At 37.1% G+C, this 21,683-nt stretch overlaps 1 protein-coding gene across 4 annotated transcripts in view; it reads left to right on the forward strand.

Moving 5' to 3' along the window:
- Positions 1-21,683, forward strand: part of LOC138713787 (uncharacterized) — a 246,950-nt gene that overhangs the window by 11,704 nt on the left and 213,563 nt on the right. For all 4 annotated transcript variants that reach the window (XR_011335989.1, XM_069846204.1, XM_069846206.1 and 1 more), the window contains exon 2: positions 15,071-15,122. The gene's annotated coding sequence lies outside the window, so the exon portion shown is untranslated. The remainder of the gene's footprint in view (positions 1-15,070; positions 15,123-21,683) is intronic.

The raw sequence follows: 21,683 nt of genomic DNA on the forward strand, positions 1-21,683 counted from the left end.
TATTAAAACTCAAATCTAGCTTGACAAAATTAATAACTTCATTCCAATTTGACAGATTTTGTAATAAATTGTCACATACGTAACAGTTAATAACAGGGTTCAAGCTATAAAATAAATAATTGTCGCAAAATGCACAAATGAAAAATTATATTTTTGCAAATTGCGAAAAGCTTGTACAATATTATAAATAATTAAAAACATAAAATTACTTATTCATACGTTAAAAAGTGTTAAAATTTTGACAGACGGCCCGTTTCGACGTGATGCCACGTCTTCCTCAGTGTCTCCTGAACTACTTATAATAATACTATAAATAATTGTACACAAAGATAGAATTAATAAGGTATGCAGAAACAAAAAGTTAATTGTTTCTTGGAGTTTTATTACTTTTATGCTCGACCATGCCGAAATATAGTAATTATACACCTGGTAGCAGTCCTTTAATGCATGTCATTAAAGTACACCTACTCATTAAAGTACAGGTGTTCAGCCAATAACTCAGCGTACAGGTGTTCAGCCAATGACAAGTCATCTTTGTACCGTTATACAACCGCAAGTATCGATTATTCTCGGATATGCAATCGAAAGAGAATTAGCGAAAAGTCACGGAGGCTGGAAATCCAATACTATCGCAGAAGGTTATGTTCTGTTACTGTAATAATTAGCGTTAATTGTAAATAATATTCAAATAAATTCAATTTGCCATCTCGTTTTTCAATGTCGAATTCAATAATCAAGGTTATATCAAGTTTAACGGGATTACATCAAGGTCAGTGACATTATTGTTCCTCGGAAAAAAATCAATACTTTCGCGTCTGCGCACATCTCACAATTCAGGACCTAGAACAAGGTCACTTCTGATCTTGTCAGATACAAATAAAATGTATACATCTGAATAATTTCAAGTTAGAAATATGGTCGAGCATAAAAAGTCGTACGAAATTTGCCTTTAATGGTAATTAAGACGCTCGTATGATTATTATGAAACTCGCTTGCGCTCGTTTCATAAATATCCATACTTGCGTCTTAATTACTATCATTATAGGCTCGTTGCATAATGTACTATTAATCCATCTTACTTCACTCTGGATATACCGTACTTATGTAAGTATAGACGTAGGTATGTTTACTGTTGAATTTATATCACATTAAAGTACGTTATTTTATGGGTACTCTAAACATTGAAATTCTTTGCTAGTAGGCACTTCAAGATTTATTGTTAGCAGAGTGCTAACTCTTTTTACTGAAAGGCGGTTTCTAATTCAAGTTTTTACAAGATCCATGCAACTAAATCCTCGCTCACAATTTACAGTGTGCGATGGAATTATATAAATCAATTAGAGGAAATTGTTCACTTAACTTACATGAATTGCACCAACTCTTTGAAATCCATTTCTGAACATATATTGTTCAATATGTTTTTGAACATTGTCCATTCCATTGGCATTTCATTTAAATTTCGATTTTCCAGAACTGATTAGTTCATACACATCTCTGATTTCATTTTCTCCATTACCATCTTCGTTTCGGAAGCCCAATAGTTGTCGCATTTTTACATACTTACATTGAAAATTTATTGCATTTTTAGAAGTCGAGTAGCAAAATGCGACAAATGCGACTGTGGCTTAAAACCTGGTTAGTAGTAACATATTTCTATGTCCAAATTTATTCTCATTATTTTTGGCGAGAAAAACTACCTTCATTTAGCGGGTATAATATTAGATAAAATTAGTAACTTTACTTCCGTTTGACAGATTTTCATAAAATTTAAACCGTACAGAACAATTGGTAATATAATAATTGTTTTATAAATTCTACTTTTCAGCTTTTTTGAGAGCAGACTGGATGATAAAAGCTTCTCAACCGAATAATAACAGGCATTTTCCATGTTTATTCTGCGTTTAATTTCCTCTCTAGTGTTATTTCTATTTGTTTCTGTTGCTCCAAGATATTTGAATTTTTCCACCTCTTCAAAGGATAAATTTCCAATTTTTATATTTCCATTTCGTACTATGTTCTGGTCACGAGACATAATCATATACTTTGTCTTTTCGTGATTTACTTCCAAATCTACCTCTCTACTTTCTTCAAGTAACATTCCCGTGTTTTCCCTAATCGTTCGTGGATTTTCTCCTAACATATTCACGTCATCCGCATAGACAAGCAGCTGATGTAACCTGTTCAATTCCAAACCCTCTTTGTTATCCTGGACTTTCCTAATGTCACATTCTAGAGCAAAGTTAAAAAGTAAAGATGATAGTGCATCTCCTTGCTTTAGCTCGCAGTGAATTGGAAAAGCGTCAGACAGAAACGAAAACAATAATAATATTATACATGGTTTATAAACGTGTGAGTAAAACACAAAATATGATTTAATTTTTCGTTACGAGTTTGCAACAGCAAAGATAAGCATACTGCTGAATGGGTGGAGTAAGAACAATTTGAATGGAATTCATTTGTTCCGCTTAAATGAATGCCGAGCTACATGACATCTGACTGTAATGATGATTGTGAATCACTTCCGAAAGGTAAAATTCACTCAAGCGTAAACAAACATCTTTAACTCTTCGATTTCGGTTTTGTTCGTGTGAGAGTATCAAGGTCTGTAGGGGTGGCCAGGGCTGCATCTCTGGTTCAAGCACTAGCTCGCTGGCCGTCCATCCAGGCGACCCGGGTTCGATTTTAAAATGTTCTCCTCTTGCTTCCACACATGCTTGTACTCGTCGTATCATGGACTCCTTGACAACACATAGCCAACTGGGATACAATGAATGCATCAGCAGACTTGTATCGATAACATCATTCGATTAATAATAATAATAATAATAATAATAATAATTTATTTACTTAATCTGGCAGAGCTAAGGCCAGTAGGCCTTCTCTTCCGCCCAGCCAGACTCTAATTCTAATTGAATACACTTACTTACATAGTTATTACATTAATATCTAGACCATAAAACAACATGAAAGTAAATAATGAAAATTGGATAACTAATGTTAGTGTGACAATAATAAACACTGGTAAGAAATAGTTATAATAATAATGATAATAATAATAGTAGGGTAATAATAATAATAATAATAATGAGATAATTCAGATATTTATCTGTGATATATATATATATATATATATATATATATATATATATATATATATACCATTAAACATTGAGAAACCTGAAACAGCTATTATTGTTGACAATAATTGTTAAAAAAATATCTCGTTAGCCTATTCTTAAATTGATTTGATATCTGACAGTCCCTGACATTACTCGGTAGGGAATTCCAAAGCCGAGGAACAGCCACGGTGAAAGAAGATGAATATGAGGATGTTCGGTGGGAGGGAATGGATAATATTGAGGAGTGTTGTGATCGTGTGTCTAGGTTATGATGGGTGGATAAATTTGAAAACGAGACGCAAGATAGACAGGAGTGGAGAAATGCAATATGTGAAAGAGAAGGGAAAGACAGTGGATTTTCCTACGATCTTCTAGACGGAGCCAGGACAACATTTCGAGGGATGGTGTTACGTGATCAGCCCGGCGAATATTGCAGACGAAACGGACGCACATATTATGAACACGTTGTAGTCTCTGCGCCGAAGTAACGTTTAGTCAGTAAGCAGAATATCACAGTAATCGAAGTGGGGCATCACGAGTGTTTGCACTAACATTTTTTTCATGGAAAAGGGTAGAAAATTCTTCAATCGTCTAAACGAATGGATTAATGAGAATACCTTTTTGCAGGTTTCTGCAACTTGAATGTTCCAATTTAAACTTTTATCCATATAAATACCTATATTTTTTACTGATTCACTGAACGGAATTTCGGTGCCGTGTATTTTAATCGGGGACAAATTTGGTATGGTAATAGTGCTTAACAAACGTGAATGGCCCACAATGATTGACTGTGATTTTATTAAGCTAAATGTTGGATTGTACCTCGAAACACGTTGAACATAAACTTTCATTGTTATGAGTTTCTGAATTTATTAAATTTGCAACACTTGCTACCAAGTTGACAATATCTAACAGATGTTTCATTATGTTCTTTCATTAATAACTAAAAAACTAAGGATGTTCGGACATATGTTTATATGAAGTTTTTTTCTTGTTTTGGTGTGAGGAACATGCCCCCAAGATTTGTCAAAGTATTTCTGAAACACACTGTATAAATGAAAGAGTAAGTAATTCGAGATTAGCCCATTACGCTCGACTGAATATGCATTTCATTGTTGGAAAGATATCAGTTAAATACTATAAATGAAAGAGTAAGTAATTAGAGATTAGCCCATTACGCTCGACTGAATATGCATTTCATTGTTGGAAAGATATCAGTTAAATACTATAAATGAAAGAGTAAGTAATTAGAGATTAGCCCATACGCTCGACTGAATATGCATTTCGTTGTTGAAAAGATATCAGTTAAATACTATAAATGAAAGAGTAAGTAATTAGAGATTAGCCCATACGCTCCACTGAATATGCATTTCATTGTTGAAAAGATATCAGTTAAATACTATAAATGAAAGAGTAAGTAATTAGAGATTAGCCCATTACGCTCGACTGAATATGCATTTCATTGTTGAAAAGATATCAGTTAAATACTATAAATGAAAGAGTAAGTAATTAGAGATTAGCCCATTACGCTCGACTGAATATGCATTTCATTGTTGAAAAGATATCAGTTAAATACTATAAATGAAAGAGTAAGTAATTAGAGATTAGCCCATTACGCTCGACTGAATATGCATTTCATTGTTGAAAAGATATCAGTTAAATACTATAAATGAAAGAGTAAGTAATTAGAGATTAGCCCATTACGCTCGACTGAATATGCATTTCATTGTTGAAAAGATATCAGTTAAATACTATAAATGAAAGAGTAAGCAATTAGAGATTAGCCCATTACGCTCGACTGAATATGCATTTTATTGTTGAAAAGATATCAGTTAAATACTATAAATGAAAGAGTAAGTAATTAGTGATTAGCCCATTACGCTCGACTGAATATGCATTTCATTGTTGAAAAGATATCAGTTAAATACTATAAATGAAAGAGTAAGGAATTAGAGATTAGCCCATTACGCTCGACTGAATATGCATTTCACTGTTGAAAAGATATGTTAAATACTATAATATGGATATACTCTACATGGAACTTATAACATACAAAATTTGTAGGTATACTTCGCACGAAAACATGACGACCTTCCCTCATCCCCTTCACCAGTAAACTGCAGGCACGCGCAAGGGATAAACCCTTAGCCGATTTGCCAATTCTTGAAGTCATTGTGATTTGCGAACGTTTTTCAAACTGTGTTCCGTGAAACTGTGATTTTCAGAAAAACTATATTATCTTTGTAAATATACCTTAATTTATAATTACTAAAACAAAATTGGTATAAAAATGAACAAACTTATTTCAAAAACACTTTATATTTATATTTTCACTAACATGTTTCGCCTAAATAAACAAAAAAAATGCAGACTTCTATAATAAGTGTTGAATTCTCATGTTATTGAAGTTCCAGAATTTTATACTTAATTAAGGATGTTGCGCTGGTAAAATTTTCTGAAACTGTGATCATTGAATAGTTATAGAATTTATAGTACAAAAAGAGTAAAGTTAGATTTTATCAGCTTCGCCTTGGGTGATAATTTCCACGAATGCATAAAATTTGTTTACTCTAGTGTGCTATACAATATTTTATTCATTACTGGCATGTAAATTTAATTTTAAATTGTAGGGCTTTTCTTTGTAATGTGTTGGCGAAGAAGTTCATATATATTCATTTTACTATTGCTAATATGTTGGTTGTCATGTAGAGTGATTTAAAAGCATTTAATTCACTGCTGTAAGTTAGAAAACTTTTAAGCACTGCTGTGAATAATGTCATTATTTAGGTTGCTAAGGACGGTGTTGCTGTTGGCGATATCTCTTTCGCGTACTGTTCACATACTGTTCGGCGAAGTAAATCACGTATAAAATCGTCTATCTTACCGAATTCTGTTTTAATTTGTTTATCTTCTCTTTAGTTGGTGAACCGTAATTTTTAATTTCTATGTCCATATATCCAACTCCGCCGGTTGCGTCCGATGTTAAGTGATTAAGATTTATACTTATTAAACTGCCTGAACTTTCGATTACTTTATGGATAGAATTTCTAACATTAGACACAATTTTAACACTTTGTTTTCTTAGCTACGCTCCTCTGCAAATAAGATACTCTGTTTTCTTCGACGGTGTTATTTGTTCTTGTCGTGATGGTCCTGGATCTTCAGGTGTATCAGGAGGCCTGGCTGCGGATCATCTGCTCCAACACTCATTAATCATGGCCGGAATAAATTAGACATATTGAAGCGCACAACGGTATAAAACAAAACGTCGACAAAGACACTGAGAATGGGTGAAATCCAACAGGTAGAGGCAATGACTACTAGATTTGGCAATGCTGGGATCTATTGTATTTCTGCCACGCGGTTAGGGGTTGAGTAGAGGATGGGGGTTTATGAGACATTACCAATTCCAAGAAGAGAGGCCGTCATGTTTCCGAGCCAAGTATAGATCCATATTCTTAAGGTTGCGTCCTATCATTACCTTGTCGATACTTCATGTTCATGAACAATTTTCGATACATCCTTAAGAAACTTTCTGTAATTTTCATGAATAAAACTTTGTTAGCATTTTTGAATGAAGCTTTCCATTAGTTCTTGCGAAGCTTATCAACTTCTCCTTGTGCCCATGTGTGGCAGCAAACGAGATGTTGTTTATATCGATTTGTGTGTAATTGGTTGTTATCTCCTCTAGCCAGGTTCAGGCATTCCATTTCAAGTGTGAGCAAGCCCATACAACATGAACATTATTCTTGTTATGCGTTTATTTTATCATGAAATGGAGAAATTAGCATGTGATTCAATTATAAGCGACTTGTGAAAATTACCCTGTTTTACAGTTCTAGAGAGACAAGAAAAAAATCCTGTGCTGTATCAGGAATACACCGTCACGTAGAATACAGGGCTATTCAAAAAGAAGGAGCAGATTTCAAATATTTATTTCTTCCAAACTACAAAAGATAGAAACACAATTCCAACGTTCCTGGACAGACGAAAGTTTAAATTTTGAACAGTCCGGGTAGAAGTTCCAATCACGGTCGCATTGGCGCTGTTGCTTGTCTGTAGTAAAATGGTGACACAACAGGAAAAAGCATTTTGCGTGCTGCAGTTATCAAAACTAGAGTCCATTATTGAAGTTCAACGTGCTTTTCGCCATCAGTTTAAGGTTTTTGTTTTTTATTTTTATTTTAGTAGGTTATTTTACGACGCTTTATCAACATCTTAGGTTATTTAGCGTCTGAATGAGATGAAGGTGATAATGCCGGTGAAATGAGTCCGGGGTCCAGCACCGATAGTTACCCAGCATTTGCTCGTATTGGGTTGAGGAAAAACCCCGGAAAAAACCTCAACCAGGTAACTTACCCCGACCGGGAATCGAACCCGGGCCACCTGGTTTCGCGGCCAGACGCACTGACCGTTACTCCACAGGTGTGGACATCAGTTTAAGGTAAACAACCGCCTCGTCGTAAGCAGATTTACCAGTGGCATCGAAAATTCCTAGAAGATGGTTGCATCTGCAAACAAAAAAGCACGGGACGTTCACGCACATCGAATGAAAATGTCGAGCGTATTCGTACAGTTTACGAAAGGAGCCCAAAAAATCCACAACACGAGAAAGCAGAGAGCTGAAAATTCCTCAACCAACAGTATGGCGAGTTCTGAAACACCGTCTGCGCGTGAAGTCGTACAAACTGCAGTTATTGCAAGCATTGCATCTTGACGACAACAACAATGACACCATTCCAGGAAGTTGGATTGGAAGAGGAGGAGAAGATCAACTTCATCGAGGGTGGCCTCCCAGGCCTCCAGACCTCACTCCTTGTGATTTTTATATGTGGGGTTATGTAAAAGACCGTGTTCTTATCCCCCCTATGCCTGAAATTGGTCTTAACATAGCAAGCAACAGCGCCAATGCAGCCGTGATTGGAACTTCTACCCGGACTGTTCAAAATTTAAACTTTCGTCTGTCCAGGAACGTTGGAATTGTGTTTCTATCTTTTGTAGTTTGGAAGAAATAAATATTTGAAATCTGCTCCTTCTTTTTGAATAGCCCTGTACATCGCCAAGTTCCGAGAATGAAACAATTTGTGTTGGTTGGAATGTTTTATTTTTGTTTCGACTTACAAATGGAAAGTCGAGGTCTATGATAACAATTTTCGGTTTAACGAAATTTCACTATAACGAAACTAATTTTATGCTCGACCATGTCGAAATGTAGTAATTAAACACCTGGTAGCAGTCCTTTCAAGCATGTCATTAAAATACACCTACTCATTAAAGTACAGGCCTTCAGCCAATCACAAGTCAGCTTTGTACCGTTATATCGATTATTCTCGGATATACAATCGACAGACAATTAGCGAAAAGTCACGGAGGCTGGAAATCCAATACTGTCGCAGAAGGTTATGTTCTGTTACTATAATAATTAGCGTTATTTGTAAATAATATTCAAATAAATTCAATTTGTCATCTCGTTCTTCAATTCTAAATCAATTTCCAGGTTATATCAGACTAATGTTCATTCTTATTCTGTGCCAAGGTCAATGACATTCGGCCTCGGAAAAAATCGATACTTTCGCGTCTGCGCACATCTCACAATTCAGGTCAGTTCGCACATAACCATAAAAAGACCTAATTTTCAATACTTTCAAGTTAGAAATATGGTCGAGCATAAAAAGTCGTATGAAACTTGCCTATAATGGTAATTAAGACGCTCGTATGAAAATTATGAAACTCGCTTGCGCTCGTTTCATAAAAAATCATACTTGCGTCTTAATTACTACCATTATAGGCTCGTTGCATAATGTACTAATAGTACCCCTCCCTCGAGTTCGTTATACTGGGATTTCACTGTATGCGGAACAGAATTCTCCTGAAGTTGTCAACAGGTCACCACGCTTGAACACATTTCCGTGTTACCTTTTATTTTTTCTTCTTTTTTTTACATGGAGATGTTGTAATGGAGCGTTGCTATAAAATGTAATATTGAAAACATTTATTTTTGTCCTCTCAAACCATTCAGCAATTAAGTTCGCCTGAAATTCTGTTGAAAGCGAACGAACAAAATAAATTGTAAGGCTACATTCTGGATGTTTATTTCGCTTCGGGAAAATGGAGTAGAAACATCAGAGTTGAATGGGAGTTGCTTACATTGTTACGACGAATACAGAGTAGTGGGCGAGCTTCAGAGCTTCACAGGGGCGTGCGTTGAATGGAAGCACAAAGCTGGTCCGCGCACTCACAAAGTCTCTGCACTGGAGCAGAAAGCAGGATGCCCTTGCTTATCGGGTGGGTCAGTCACGAGGTATAAATATGTAACACTGGCACAGGTTGCTTAGTAACGAATTAGTACAAAAGCCTGAGTTGGAAAATTACTTTTCTCTGTAGATTGTCAGGTTTCTCAGATGTGTCACTATTCATGACAGAGTAAGCTAAGAAAGGAGGTAATTTAAAACGTGCAAATTACTATGGAAACTAGACAAATCAAACCTGACATTTTAAAGTCCACAAAACATGTTTTGTACGAGATCGTGCGTATTTGCTTGGTTTCCACACAAAACCAATCTGCGGAAAGTCTAAAATTCCACATTCAGTACATATTCCCAACCTAACACACATAACAATTTCCCTCTTCTTACCGCTTAAGTGACATATTGATTTTACTGCTTTACACTTTTAACATTCTATTTTTAGAGACGTTCAATATAGTAATAATTATAAATTGGAAACTTACCATTGCAATTTCACCTAAATTGCACTGTTAATGATTGTTTTTAAATATTTGCAAAAATTAAGTAAACTCTACAACTCCACTAAAGTTACTGCATTCGTGATGCAAGTAACATTAAGGAAGCCGTGAAAAAATCAACAAAATTCCAGACTCATCATAGACTGGAGGAAAAAAAGACAGACGTATATCACGGCCTGTTGGAGTATAGTAAACACAGAAAACATTTTAAAGCAACAATGTTGAAGATAGATATTTTTGTTTTGCAAATTTGCCGTCATTGAACAGGAACCAAGATGGAGATTTCATTGCAACTAATTAGAAATTCCTCTTTCAGGTATGTAATAAACGATCTTCGCACAAAATAATGTACGATACACGAGCGGTATGTTTTCTTTCAATTCTCGAAAATTAAAATAGCTCAACTACGTTTCGCTTTTTCAAACTTATCTTCGAACATGAAAACTTCAACATACCGCTCTTGTAACGCATATTACTATTGTGAATTTACTGTTCTAAAAATTAGTAGAGCAGTGCACGGTATCCTCAAATCATTGGATTTTTTAATATACTGAGTCACAAAAGTTATGATGGAATTTCAGGGAATTATATTTTTTGAATGAACTTAAGTACAATTGTAATTATCATGGAAAGGAAGTTTATGCTCTAAAAATGTGAAGAATATGGAATATGTATGCATTTATGCCGTAAAAATAGATAAATATGCTACAAAATATGCATTATTAGTCTGAGATTATTTTAACAGAATAATAAGGTATAGGTAACTTACATTTAGTCTAAGGATTTTGAGTCCACACATGTGGAGTAACGGTCAGCGCGTCTGGCCGCGAAACCTGGTGGTCCGGGTTCGATACCCGGTCGGGGCAAGTTACCTGGTTGAGGTTTTTTCCGGGTTTTCCCTCAACCCAATATGAGAAAATGCTGGGTAACTTTCTGTGCTGGACCCCGGACTCATTTCACCGGCATTATCACCTTCATCTCATTCAGACGCTAAATAACCAAAGATGTTGATAAATCGTCGTAAAATACCCCACTAAAATAAAAAAAATATATGGATTTTGAAGTGCTTGCCTCATTGTTAAAAGGTTTAAAGTTGTTTTATTTAACGACGCTCGCAAATGCAGAGGTTATATCGGCGTCGCCGGATGTGCCGGAAGTTTGTCCCGCTGGAGTTCTTTTACATGCCAGTAAATCTACTGACATGAGCCTGTCGCATTTAAGCACACTTAAATACCATCGACCTGGCCCAGGATCGAACCCGCAACTTTGGACATGGAAGGCCAGCGATATACCAACTCGCCAACCAGGTCGACGCCTCATTGCTGCATGCTCCATTTATGCTGTTACAGTTCACAACTAAGCAGTGACTTATGTTTTCTGTTGTCATTCTTCGCCTCTTGTCTCTCAGCATAGCTTTGTAGCGCGAAAAACTTCGTTCTACGTCACGAGAAGTAAGAGGGGTTGCACAAAAGCTGTGAGCTGTTCTATAGAAAATTTTGTTGATTTTTGGGGTGCTTTTCCTTCGAGAATATCTTGAATTTCTTTAAATTGATAATAACCAGGGTTTTTGGAAAGAATATTTGCTGTGTTCTCATTCACTTTATCTCCTACATTTCCTGGAACTGATGTTAAACTGGATATTGTTCTATCGAAATCTGCTAAAGACTGCAGTAAAAGAATACCAATTGCTAACTTGAGAGGCTCCCTATGAGGGCGTCATCGTTTCGTTCAAAATTCATAAACATAAATTAGTCGTAAATCTAGTCTTTCAGGTGAAGCTCCCTGTAAAGCAGATTTGAATAATTTCAAGGGAAAAATTGTTCCGGAGCCGGGTATCGATCCCGGGACCTCTGGTTGAACGTACCAGCGCTCTACCACTGAGCTACCCGGGAATTCCACCCGACACCGTCTCAACTTTTTCCTTTATATCCACACAACTCGCGTGGGCTGACGAAACGCCAGAGACCCACATCGAGTGCACACAATCTCTGTGTGACTTGGAATTGTGGTTTTCTGTTAACGTACACAGTAACGTATATATTATGCAAATCTAGTCTTTCAGGTGAAGCTCTCTGTAAAGCAGATTTGAATAATTTCAAGGGAAAAATTGTTCTGGAGCCGGGTATCGATCCCGGGACCTCTGGTTGAACGTACCAGCGCTCTACCACTGAGCTACCCGGGAATTCCACCCGACACCGTCTCAACTTTTCCCTTTATATCCACACAACTCGCGTGGGCTGACGAAACGCCAGAGACCCACATCGAGTGCACACAATCTCTGTGTGACTTGGAATTGTGGTTTTCTGTTAACGTACACAGTAACGTATATATTATGCAAATCTAGTCTTTCAGGTGAAGCTCTCTGTAAACCAGATTTGAATAATTTCAAGAGAAAAATTGTTCCGGGTCCGGGTATCGATCCCGGGACCTCTGGTTGAACGTACCAGCGCTCTACCACTGAGCTACCCGGGAATTCCACCCGACACCGTCTCAACTTTTCCCTTTATATCCACACAACTCGCGTGGGCTGACGAAACGCCAGAGACCCACATCGAGTGCACACAATCTCTGTGTGACTTGGAATTGTGGTTTTCTGTTAACGTACACAGTAACGTATATATTATGCAAATCTAGTCTTTCAGGTGAAGCTCCCTGTAAAGCAGATTTGAATAATTTCAAGGGAAAAATTGTTCCGGAGCCGGGTATCGATCCCGGGACCTCTGGTTGAACGTACCAGCGCTCTACCACTGAGCTACCCGGGAATTCCACCCGACACCGTCTCAACTTTTTCCTTTATATCCACACAACTCGCGTGGGCTGACGAAACGCCAGAGACCCACATCGAGTGCACACAATCTCTGTGTGACTTGGAATTGTGGTTTTCTGTTAACGTACACAGTAACGTATATATTATGCAAATCTAGTCTTTCAGGTGAAGCTCTCTGTAAAGCAGATTTGAATAATTTCAAGGGAAAAATTGTTCCGGGGCCGAGTATCGATCCCGGGACCTCTGGTTGAACGTACCAGCGCTCTACCACTGAGCTACCCGGGAATTCCACCCGACACAGTCTCAACTTTTCCCTTTATATCCACACAACTCGCGTGGGCTGACGAAACGCCAGAGACCCACATCGAGTGCACACAATCTCTGTGTGACTTGGAATTGTGGTTTTCTGTTAACGTACACAGTAACGTATATATTATGCAAATCTAGTCTTTCAGGTGAAGCTCCCTGTAAAGCAGATTTGAATAATTTCAAGGGAAAAATTGTTCCGGGGCCGGGTATCGATCCCGGGACCTCTGGTTGAACGTACCAGCGCGTTTCTCTCTGGCGTTTCGTCAGCCCACGCGAGTTGTGTGGATATAAAGGGAAAAGTTGAGACGGTGTCGGGTGGAGTTCCCGGGTAGCTCAGTGGTAGAGCGCTGGTACGTTCAACCAAAGGTCCCGGGATCGATACCCGGCCCCGGAACAATTTTTCCCTTGAAATTATAAATTAGTCGTGTTTACGAGGTTACACACTTTTAAAAATGAGGGAAATACAAATAAACATACATAATATGCAGTTTCCCTGCATAAATGTTAAAATATGATGCTCTTATAAATAAAGGCAAAATATGCACAGTAAAAGTAATATCATTGTATTCAGAAATGTGTGATTCATATAGATAATCTTTCAGCATATTCACACAACGATAGAGAACAAAAATGCATGAACTTCCTTTCCCTAGTAATTATACATCTTGAAAATGTACTACTGGTGCCAGATGAAAATATACTCTCAAAGAGCTAAGTCTGTAAGTGTGAGGCACTGAAGGAAAGAAAAAACGGTAGCAATCGTACAAATGCAATAATTTTCATTGTTATAATTAATCATACGAAATGGTCAAGCAGACATCTGATTTGACGATAAATGTCAGAGGAAGAACAATTATTGTTTGTACCTGCATCTGAAATCTGATTAGTGGAATATGTGGCTAATCGGCGATGTATGCATTGGAGGGGGGGAAGAAACTAGTCACCCTACCCCATTATCTCCTGAACTAGTTGCCTCATGAGTGATACTTTCTTGGTGTTACTTATGAGGTTCAAAGCTGTCTTCGGACAGTTGATTAAACAATACAAGATGGATGTCCAAAGAAAAGTTCAATTTGTTTTATGGCTGGCAAAATTTCAATCAGTGGCTCGTGTATATCCGTATGTAAATTTCATTATTGGTATCTAAATTTAATTTTAAATTGTACGTCTCTTATTTGTTTATGAGGTAGCGTCACGGAACAATGACTCAATGTCAAGATTGCAGTGGCGTGTACTTAGCATTGAATATGACGGAAGTTCCTATGTTTGATCCCAAGTAAACATTCCGCTTTTCCATCTTGAAAGGAGAATAGTACATTATGCAACGAGCCTATGGTAGTAATTAAGACGCGAGTATGTTTCTTTATGAAACGAGCGCAAGCGAGTTTCATAATTTTCATACGAGTGTCTTAATTACCATTATAGCCAAGTTTCATACAACTTTTTATGCTCGACCATATTTCTAACATGAAATTATTCATAAGTATTCATGTTATGGTTATGTGAGGAGCGGAAGTGACCTGAATTGTGAGATGTGTGCAGACGCGAAAGTATTGATTTTTTCCGAGGCACTAATGTCATTGACCTTGATATAATCTAGAGAATAACGTGAACATTAGTCTCGATATAACCTGGAAATTGATTTAGAATTGAAAAACGAGATGACAAATTGAATTTACTTGAATATTATTTACAATTAACGCTAATTATTATGGTAACAGAACATAACCTTCTGCGACAGTATTGGATTTCCAGCCTCCGAGACTTAAAGGGCTACTACCAGGTGTATAATTACTACATTTCGGCATGGTCGAGCATAAAAAATAAGTTTCTTCCCATTCATCGTAGAAATTAAACCTTCATTTCGAAGCCATCTTCTTTATTTACTCGATAAGTAAACGCAAGGTTCGTAGAGAGTAATGGGTCAACGCCAGTGATCACTGCAGAGAGGAATCAAGACCACGTGTTCGGTTCTGGAATTGGACTGGGTTGAAGGAGAAAAAGAGAGAAATTTATTGAAACGTTTTAATTCTAAACTCATATTACAGTGTTTTCACCAAATGAACTTCTCGAATGCGAGGTGAGAACAACGGCAAGAGCAATGCTAATGAACATTCATTTTTGTTACAGGATCTAAACCAAGGACATCTGATACCTCCTCGTACTCTCCACCTCGACGACTGTAAGTACGCTTATGTTTTTATTGTTTCTTTTTTTGCGGATTATGTCAGCAGTGGATGAAAATACAGTCTCATCCGTTTAGGTATGGATAATATTAATTTATTATTACAAAGCTATTACGACAGTAGGAAAAATTTCTTGCTGGTTTTATTATGATTAAAAGATGGGAGTTTCCATGACAATCAACAATGCATAATCTGAAAGGACAAATGAAAATCGTAGATGTTTAAAATGACTACTACAAATCAACAGCGGGCACAATGTGTTCTTTGGTATGCTAAATTTGAGAGTGTTAAAAGAGATCAAAGGGAATTTCGACTTGAGTATGGTGTGCGTAATGCACCTAAATACGATTCCATAATGTTGTGGTATCGAACATTTTCAGAAACAGGTTCTGTATTTAAAAAGAACATGCAGGAGGTCGCAGGCGAAACCCAGTACGAGAAGCAGCTATCTCTTGGCTTGGTCCCCAAACTCCCCAGATCTAATCCTTCCTGTGGGGTTTTGTTAAAGACATTGTATATTCACAGAAACACAGGAACATTGATGATCTGAGAGTAAAAATTACTCAAGCTTTTCAACAAATCACCCCTCTTATGTTACAACGGACATAGGCTGAATTACATCACCGATACGAGTTTTGCAGGGAGCGCAATGGGGGTCATGTTGAGCTCTGAGGAATCTCCCATATTTCAGTGTTGTATGCACAAAGTTTCAACAAATAAAGTTCAGTAGTAAATGTTTTACGGTGTTTTTATTTTATCCATACTCAAACGGATCACTCTGTATTTTACATTGAACATAGTCGAGGAGGAATGCTGAACCGTCTCACTCTTGTGTATTATCCGGCGTGTGGTGACGTTATGAATCATCATCGCTATCATCATCATCTACTTTACGGAATTGGTAATTTGAATCCGTCAGTTTTTCTTTCGTGTGGAGTTTTAAGCAATATACTGTGACAGCGACGTGAGATTCGAACTCACGACCAGCGTCCCACATGAAAGCAGATCGCACAGGCTGCACGGAACATTGAGTGACGTCGCGCGGTGGAGAGAAGAGAGAGGGTGTATTACGTCACGCGACGAGTTTTACGCGCGCATCTGGTGCTGGTAGAGAGGAGAGGGCTCTGGATTTCTCTGGAATGCCATCTCTAGAGACGGGTGGAACCTTCGAGATTACGTCACTGTGGTTATAAATTACGGTCGCGAAGGAACGACAGAGTTTCCAGTTTTCAGTTGATTAGTCAGCCAGTCAGTGAGAAAGCCAGCCAGTCTTGTACCGGAGTTCGACTCGAGTGTGCGTCCGCATCTGCGTCAGCATCCGAAGGCCTGAGTTCGAGTGCAGTGGACCGCAGTTGGAGGGACCTGAGTTCGAGTGCAGTGGACCGCAGTTGGAGGGACCCGAGTTCGAGTACAGTGAACTGTCTCTGAAGGTCTGTGGTTCGAGATACTGTGAACTCGAGTGACTGAGATAGAAGAACTGTGAACTGAGAACTGGTAGTTCTGATTTGTAAATAGTGCTTTGTAAATATTAGTTAAGATTAACAGTTCATTGTTGTGCGTAATAGTCCAAGTAAATTGTCATTGTCGTCGGTGGAGTGCTATAACGAATACTGTGTTGAGTGAAGATCCAATTGTTGACGAGAGCGTTTAAGGTGAATTGTAGAAAGGAATTATTGTTGTGACGAATAAATTACATTGTTGTTACCAATAAAATTCACACTTGTAGAAAGGAATTATTGTTGTGACGAATAAATTACATTGTTGTTACCAATAAAAAATCACAATACATTAGCCTACATTTGTAACTACACTCACGATTATCACATGATCTACATCACCGCTTTTTTTAGCTTCCTAATCTCGCTAAGTTTTATAATTTGAAGACCTAACGTTCTAAATGTGCTAAGTGCCATTTGTTTAATTATATTTTATTAAATCTAAGGCAAGAACAGCCATATGTCACTAAATTGTCTTTGTTGTAGCTCAACTGTAAGAGACCCATTCGTGTGCGAAAATAGGCTAGTTGTTTGAGATAAGAACACTTTTATTTTCACTTTTCCTACACAAATGATATTTCTACTTACATACAAATGTGAATGAAAATAACGAAAGATTGGATGGAGATATCACGACTACGCGAAACGAAAGAGAACTGTTTTTTTTTTATCTAGAACTGCGCTTTCAACTAAAAAAGTCCCTTTTGAAGTTATCATGTTCTGACCAAACACCACAGAATTATCACTCACATTTTATCATAATTTGTAGACTAAAAAAAAAAAATGCTGCTCGGATGATCACCAATGACACAACACTTTTTTTTTTGTAGGCCAGTTTCTGCGGGATAAAGCAAGGAGATGCACTTTCACCTTTATTTTTTAACTTTTCCATTAGGAAAGTCCAGGAAAACAAAGAGGGTTTGGAATTGAACGGGTTACATCAGATCCTTGTCTATAAGGAAGACGTGAATATGTTAAGAGGATTAGGGAAAACACAGGAGTTTTACTGGAAACAAGTAAAGAGATAGGTTTGGAAGTAAATCCCGAAAAGACAAAGTATATGATTATGTCTCGTGACCAGAACGTATTACGAAATGGAAATATAAAAATTGGAAATTTATCCTCTGAAGAGGTAGAAAAATTAAAATATCTTGGAGCAATAGTAACAAATATAAATGACACTCGGGAGGAAATTAAACACAGAATAAATATGGGAAATGCCTGTTATTATGCGGTTGAGAAGCTCTTATCATCCAGTCTGCTGTCCAAAAATCTGAAAGTTAGAATTTATAAAACAGTTATATTACCGGTTGTTCTGTATGGTTGTGAAACTTGGACTCTCACTTTGAGAGAGGAACAGAGATTAAAGGTGTTTGAGACTAAGATGCTTATGAAAATATATGGGGCTAAGAGGGATGAAGTTACAGGAGAATGGAGAAAGTTACACAACGCAGAACTGCACGCATTGTATTCTTTACCTGACATAATTAAATTCAGACGATAGAGATCAGGACATGTAGCACGTATAGGCGAATCCAGAAATGCATATAAAGTGTTAGTTGGGAGGCGGAGGGAAAAAGATCTTTGGGGAGGCCGAGACGTATATGGGAGGATAATACTAAAATGCATTTGAGGGAGGTGGAGTATGGTGGTAGGGACTGGATTAATCTTGATCAGGCAGGCTTATGTAAGGGCGGTAATGTACTTCCGGGTTCCTAAAAAGCCATAAGTAAGTATTACACGATCTCACGAAAACTAGCTACAGGTACACGTGCATAAACAAGACACATAAAAATCCAGTTGCCGACTGGGTATGAAACTAATTTGTAGAATAATCACCCACTGCCACAGGGATTCTGTTAATGGTTTGCGAAAGTTAATTATTTCTTACTATGTTCCGTCTATTTTATTAAGCGAATATTACTGTACAGACCTCTCATTTATAACGAACTTTCCAATCTTCATAATCGGCTTATTTCCCGGACGATGGCTCGGTCATGAGCGTTCAGTAAATACGAGACTGAACGTTAGTTAGCTGGAGGTACTCTGTCAGCCTTTGTTTTCTTCACGGTCCGTTACAATTTAGATAAGCACATTTTACACACGACTGTCAAGGGTAGAAATCATAAGGAGTGTCAGAGAAAGTTCAAGAGCAAGTTTCCTAGATATCCAGTGCCACGTAAAAGCAAACTTAAGGCCTTGTTAAGAATGCTGCGACGAAAGGATTGTCATATTATGTATGGAAATGACAACCTATTACAAATGAGGTACCGTACTCTTTGTGTGATGTGAGAAAAGATTACATTACACGACACGGCGACGTATGGAAATAAACTATATTGCTCGCTTAGTTACCATGGTTTTGTTTTGGGTGAAATTTAATAGTATATTACGATACAAGGTTGGGAAGTTCTTTCTGCAAAATCGAAATAAAGTTTTAAAAACGAGCAGAGCTATGTAATACGCTTCACAAACGTGTATTCTACAACAATTTTTGCACGATCATATTTTTAAAATTTCAAATGCAATACACAGTATTTTGCATTGAAAATTTAGAGTAATATTATTCCAAAGCCTTCGCAAAACTGCACTGTAATGGTAACTAAGCAACAATAAGTTTACTCTACTGGGTCTATTTCAGTATAGGTTTACTTGTATGTTACGAAGAATGGTTTCCCTAGCAACAAGTTTCTGTGTGGGAATTCTAACTTTCAAGGCCTAACAACAATAGCTGTAAATACAGCAAAAAAGAAACACGATCGTGAAAAAGTTATTTTAATGATGCTGTACACTTCAAAGGACTCTTTGCAATTTGTGTAGGGATAATTGATTTCTCCGATATCTTGTATAATTTTGAATATTTGTATGCTTTCTTGTCTGTTTTATTCAGAATGAGTGCGTTAACAAATCCTGTCCTTATCAATTGAATATATGAGTAAAAAATACTTTCTGTGAATTTTTATTTCCACGAATTGTAATTTTTTTTAAATAAAATTATTAATATAAAAAGAACTTGAAATAATAAAACAATTCTAGGGTCATGGTTTGTTTTATAGTATGAAATACGTGTGTATGCGAAATTTCATAAATTTATCTTTAAAAATGTAGAAGTTATGAGAGAATTGAGTTGGGAAATTTAAGTTACGGGGAATGAGCGAGAAACTTACCGAAGATGAGTTCTACCCTAGATCATATATACCCAGATTGCTCGGCGTTATAGGCTTTGACGGTAATAACTTTTGTCAGGTTTACTATGCTGCCATCTAGTTGTTACATAACGAGTCACGTCATAACTCCCATTTGAATTGCATTAGCGACTGTACTGTCATCTCGTGTTCGTTTACGGCGCGCGGACGGGTGGCGATCCTGGCGGTTGTTCTCTTCAAAGTGAAACCGATTTTAACGTAGGAATGAGCAATCTGTATGTGATCTGGGGTTCTACCGATATTTAAATGGCCAAGTGAATTGACATAGTATCACGTTTATCATGGTTTATTTTGATGCTGAGAAATTAAAGTTTATATTGACATATAAACAGATTTTCTTACTTTTTTATGGAAATGGAGAAATATAGATTTTTCCTCATTAAGACGCCTTTGGCTAGGAAAAAATTATTTTAAAAATATATAGTTAGATTCCGCATTGAAAGTACAAATAAACACATATTTTTTACTGATGGTATGTTGGTAAGAAAGTATTGAAAATATCAAATAAAGAAAATAAATAGTACGCGCGTGAACTAACCAGCTGACTGTGAGACGGGAGCTAGCCGAGACAACAAAGACCAGAAGACAAACACGTGATGTGTCGTCTAGCAGTCATAGCTGTGCTAGCTTTATCACAGGTTTTCATAAACACAGGAGTAAAATGACGCCCAACGCTCGCTTATCTTCAGCTCTCGGCCAGTGCGTGCGGTACTGCGCCGTTCAAGTCTAGGCGTGTGAAAATAATCTATTTAATACCCTCGAAACTTATTGCTATACCACTAAGCAAACAATGCCGAATCCCTCTTAATAATACAAGGTTTTTTTTCTCAATATTTTTTTACATTTTTACAAATGGGCAAAAAGCCTAAAAGCAAGTAAACTCAGATTATCTGTCTCTCTCTGTGTACAATAAAAATAAGGATTACTTCTTAACATAACCTACCAAATGTCAGCTTCAAAATGAGCTCTCGTTCAATGTTCTGCAGTAAATGGTTCCAGAGTTCTGAGCGCTGAAAAAGGCTTGTTTTTATAAAATACGCTAAATTTGTCGCTCAATAATACGAAAACCGTTTGACTTTCGATAGTATATTTTTGAAAATGCACTCCCCTCAGCACCTTGTATAAGTAGGTAAAAAAATAGAGTATAAAAAATGCGATATTTTTTACCGATCGATTTCATATGGAATAGCCCTACTGGTGCTTTGAGTAAAGTGCGTGAACACGCCACAGTAATTCCGAGTGGATACAGAAACTGGAAGTGGACGCATGGACGGCATCTGGTGTGGTTTCTTACGTCTACATCTCTACACAGATCATCGACCACGAGTATGTTACGCCGCTCTCCTTTGTGAAGCTTTACATCTCATTGCATGCGGAGTAAGAGCGGGCTTTGTGACCACCCAGCAGGAAGACACGCACGAATGTGCGTATACACATCCTTGAACGTGCAATGTACAGCACATACGTGACGTCATTCGTAGTCACTTCAGACTAACATCGTTATGAATATTACGCCTATAATATTTTAAATAGAAAAAAACAAAAACTTCAATTTGTTGAACAAAGAACGGGGTTTTTCATTTGTTATTTATTGCATTTCCATAGTTACCATTTTGTTGATTAAGATGATATGCTACTGAATATTTGTAATTTCCACAATTTTGAATTGAGGCTCATTCATAATGAAAATTAAACATAACGTAAGCGTTAACTTAAGAATATAAACGTTACGGTAAAATCAAGATCATTCACGATGGGAACATAAACATAACAGCAAACATACTTGGTAACCATCGAAACATAACAACGACGCCATTTCCTCATATTCTGTCGTATACTTCAGCGCTCCACGATT

The sequence above is a fragment of the Periplaneta americana genome, chromosome 14 (assembly GCF_040183065.1).
Source record: "Periplaneta americana isolate PAMFEO1 chromosome 14, P.americana_PAMFEO1_priV1, whole genome shotgun sequence".
Taxonomy (NCBI): domain Eukaryota; kingdom Metazoa; phylum Arthropoda; class Insecta; order Blattodea; family Blattidae; genus Periplaneta; species Periplaneta americana.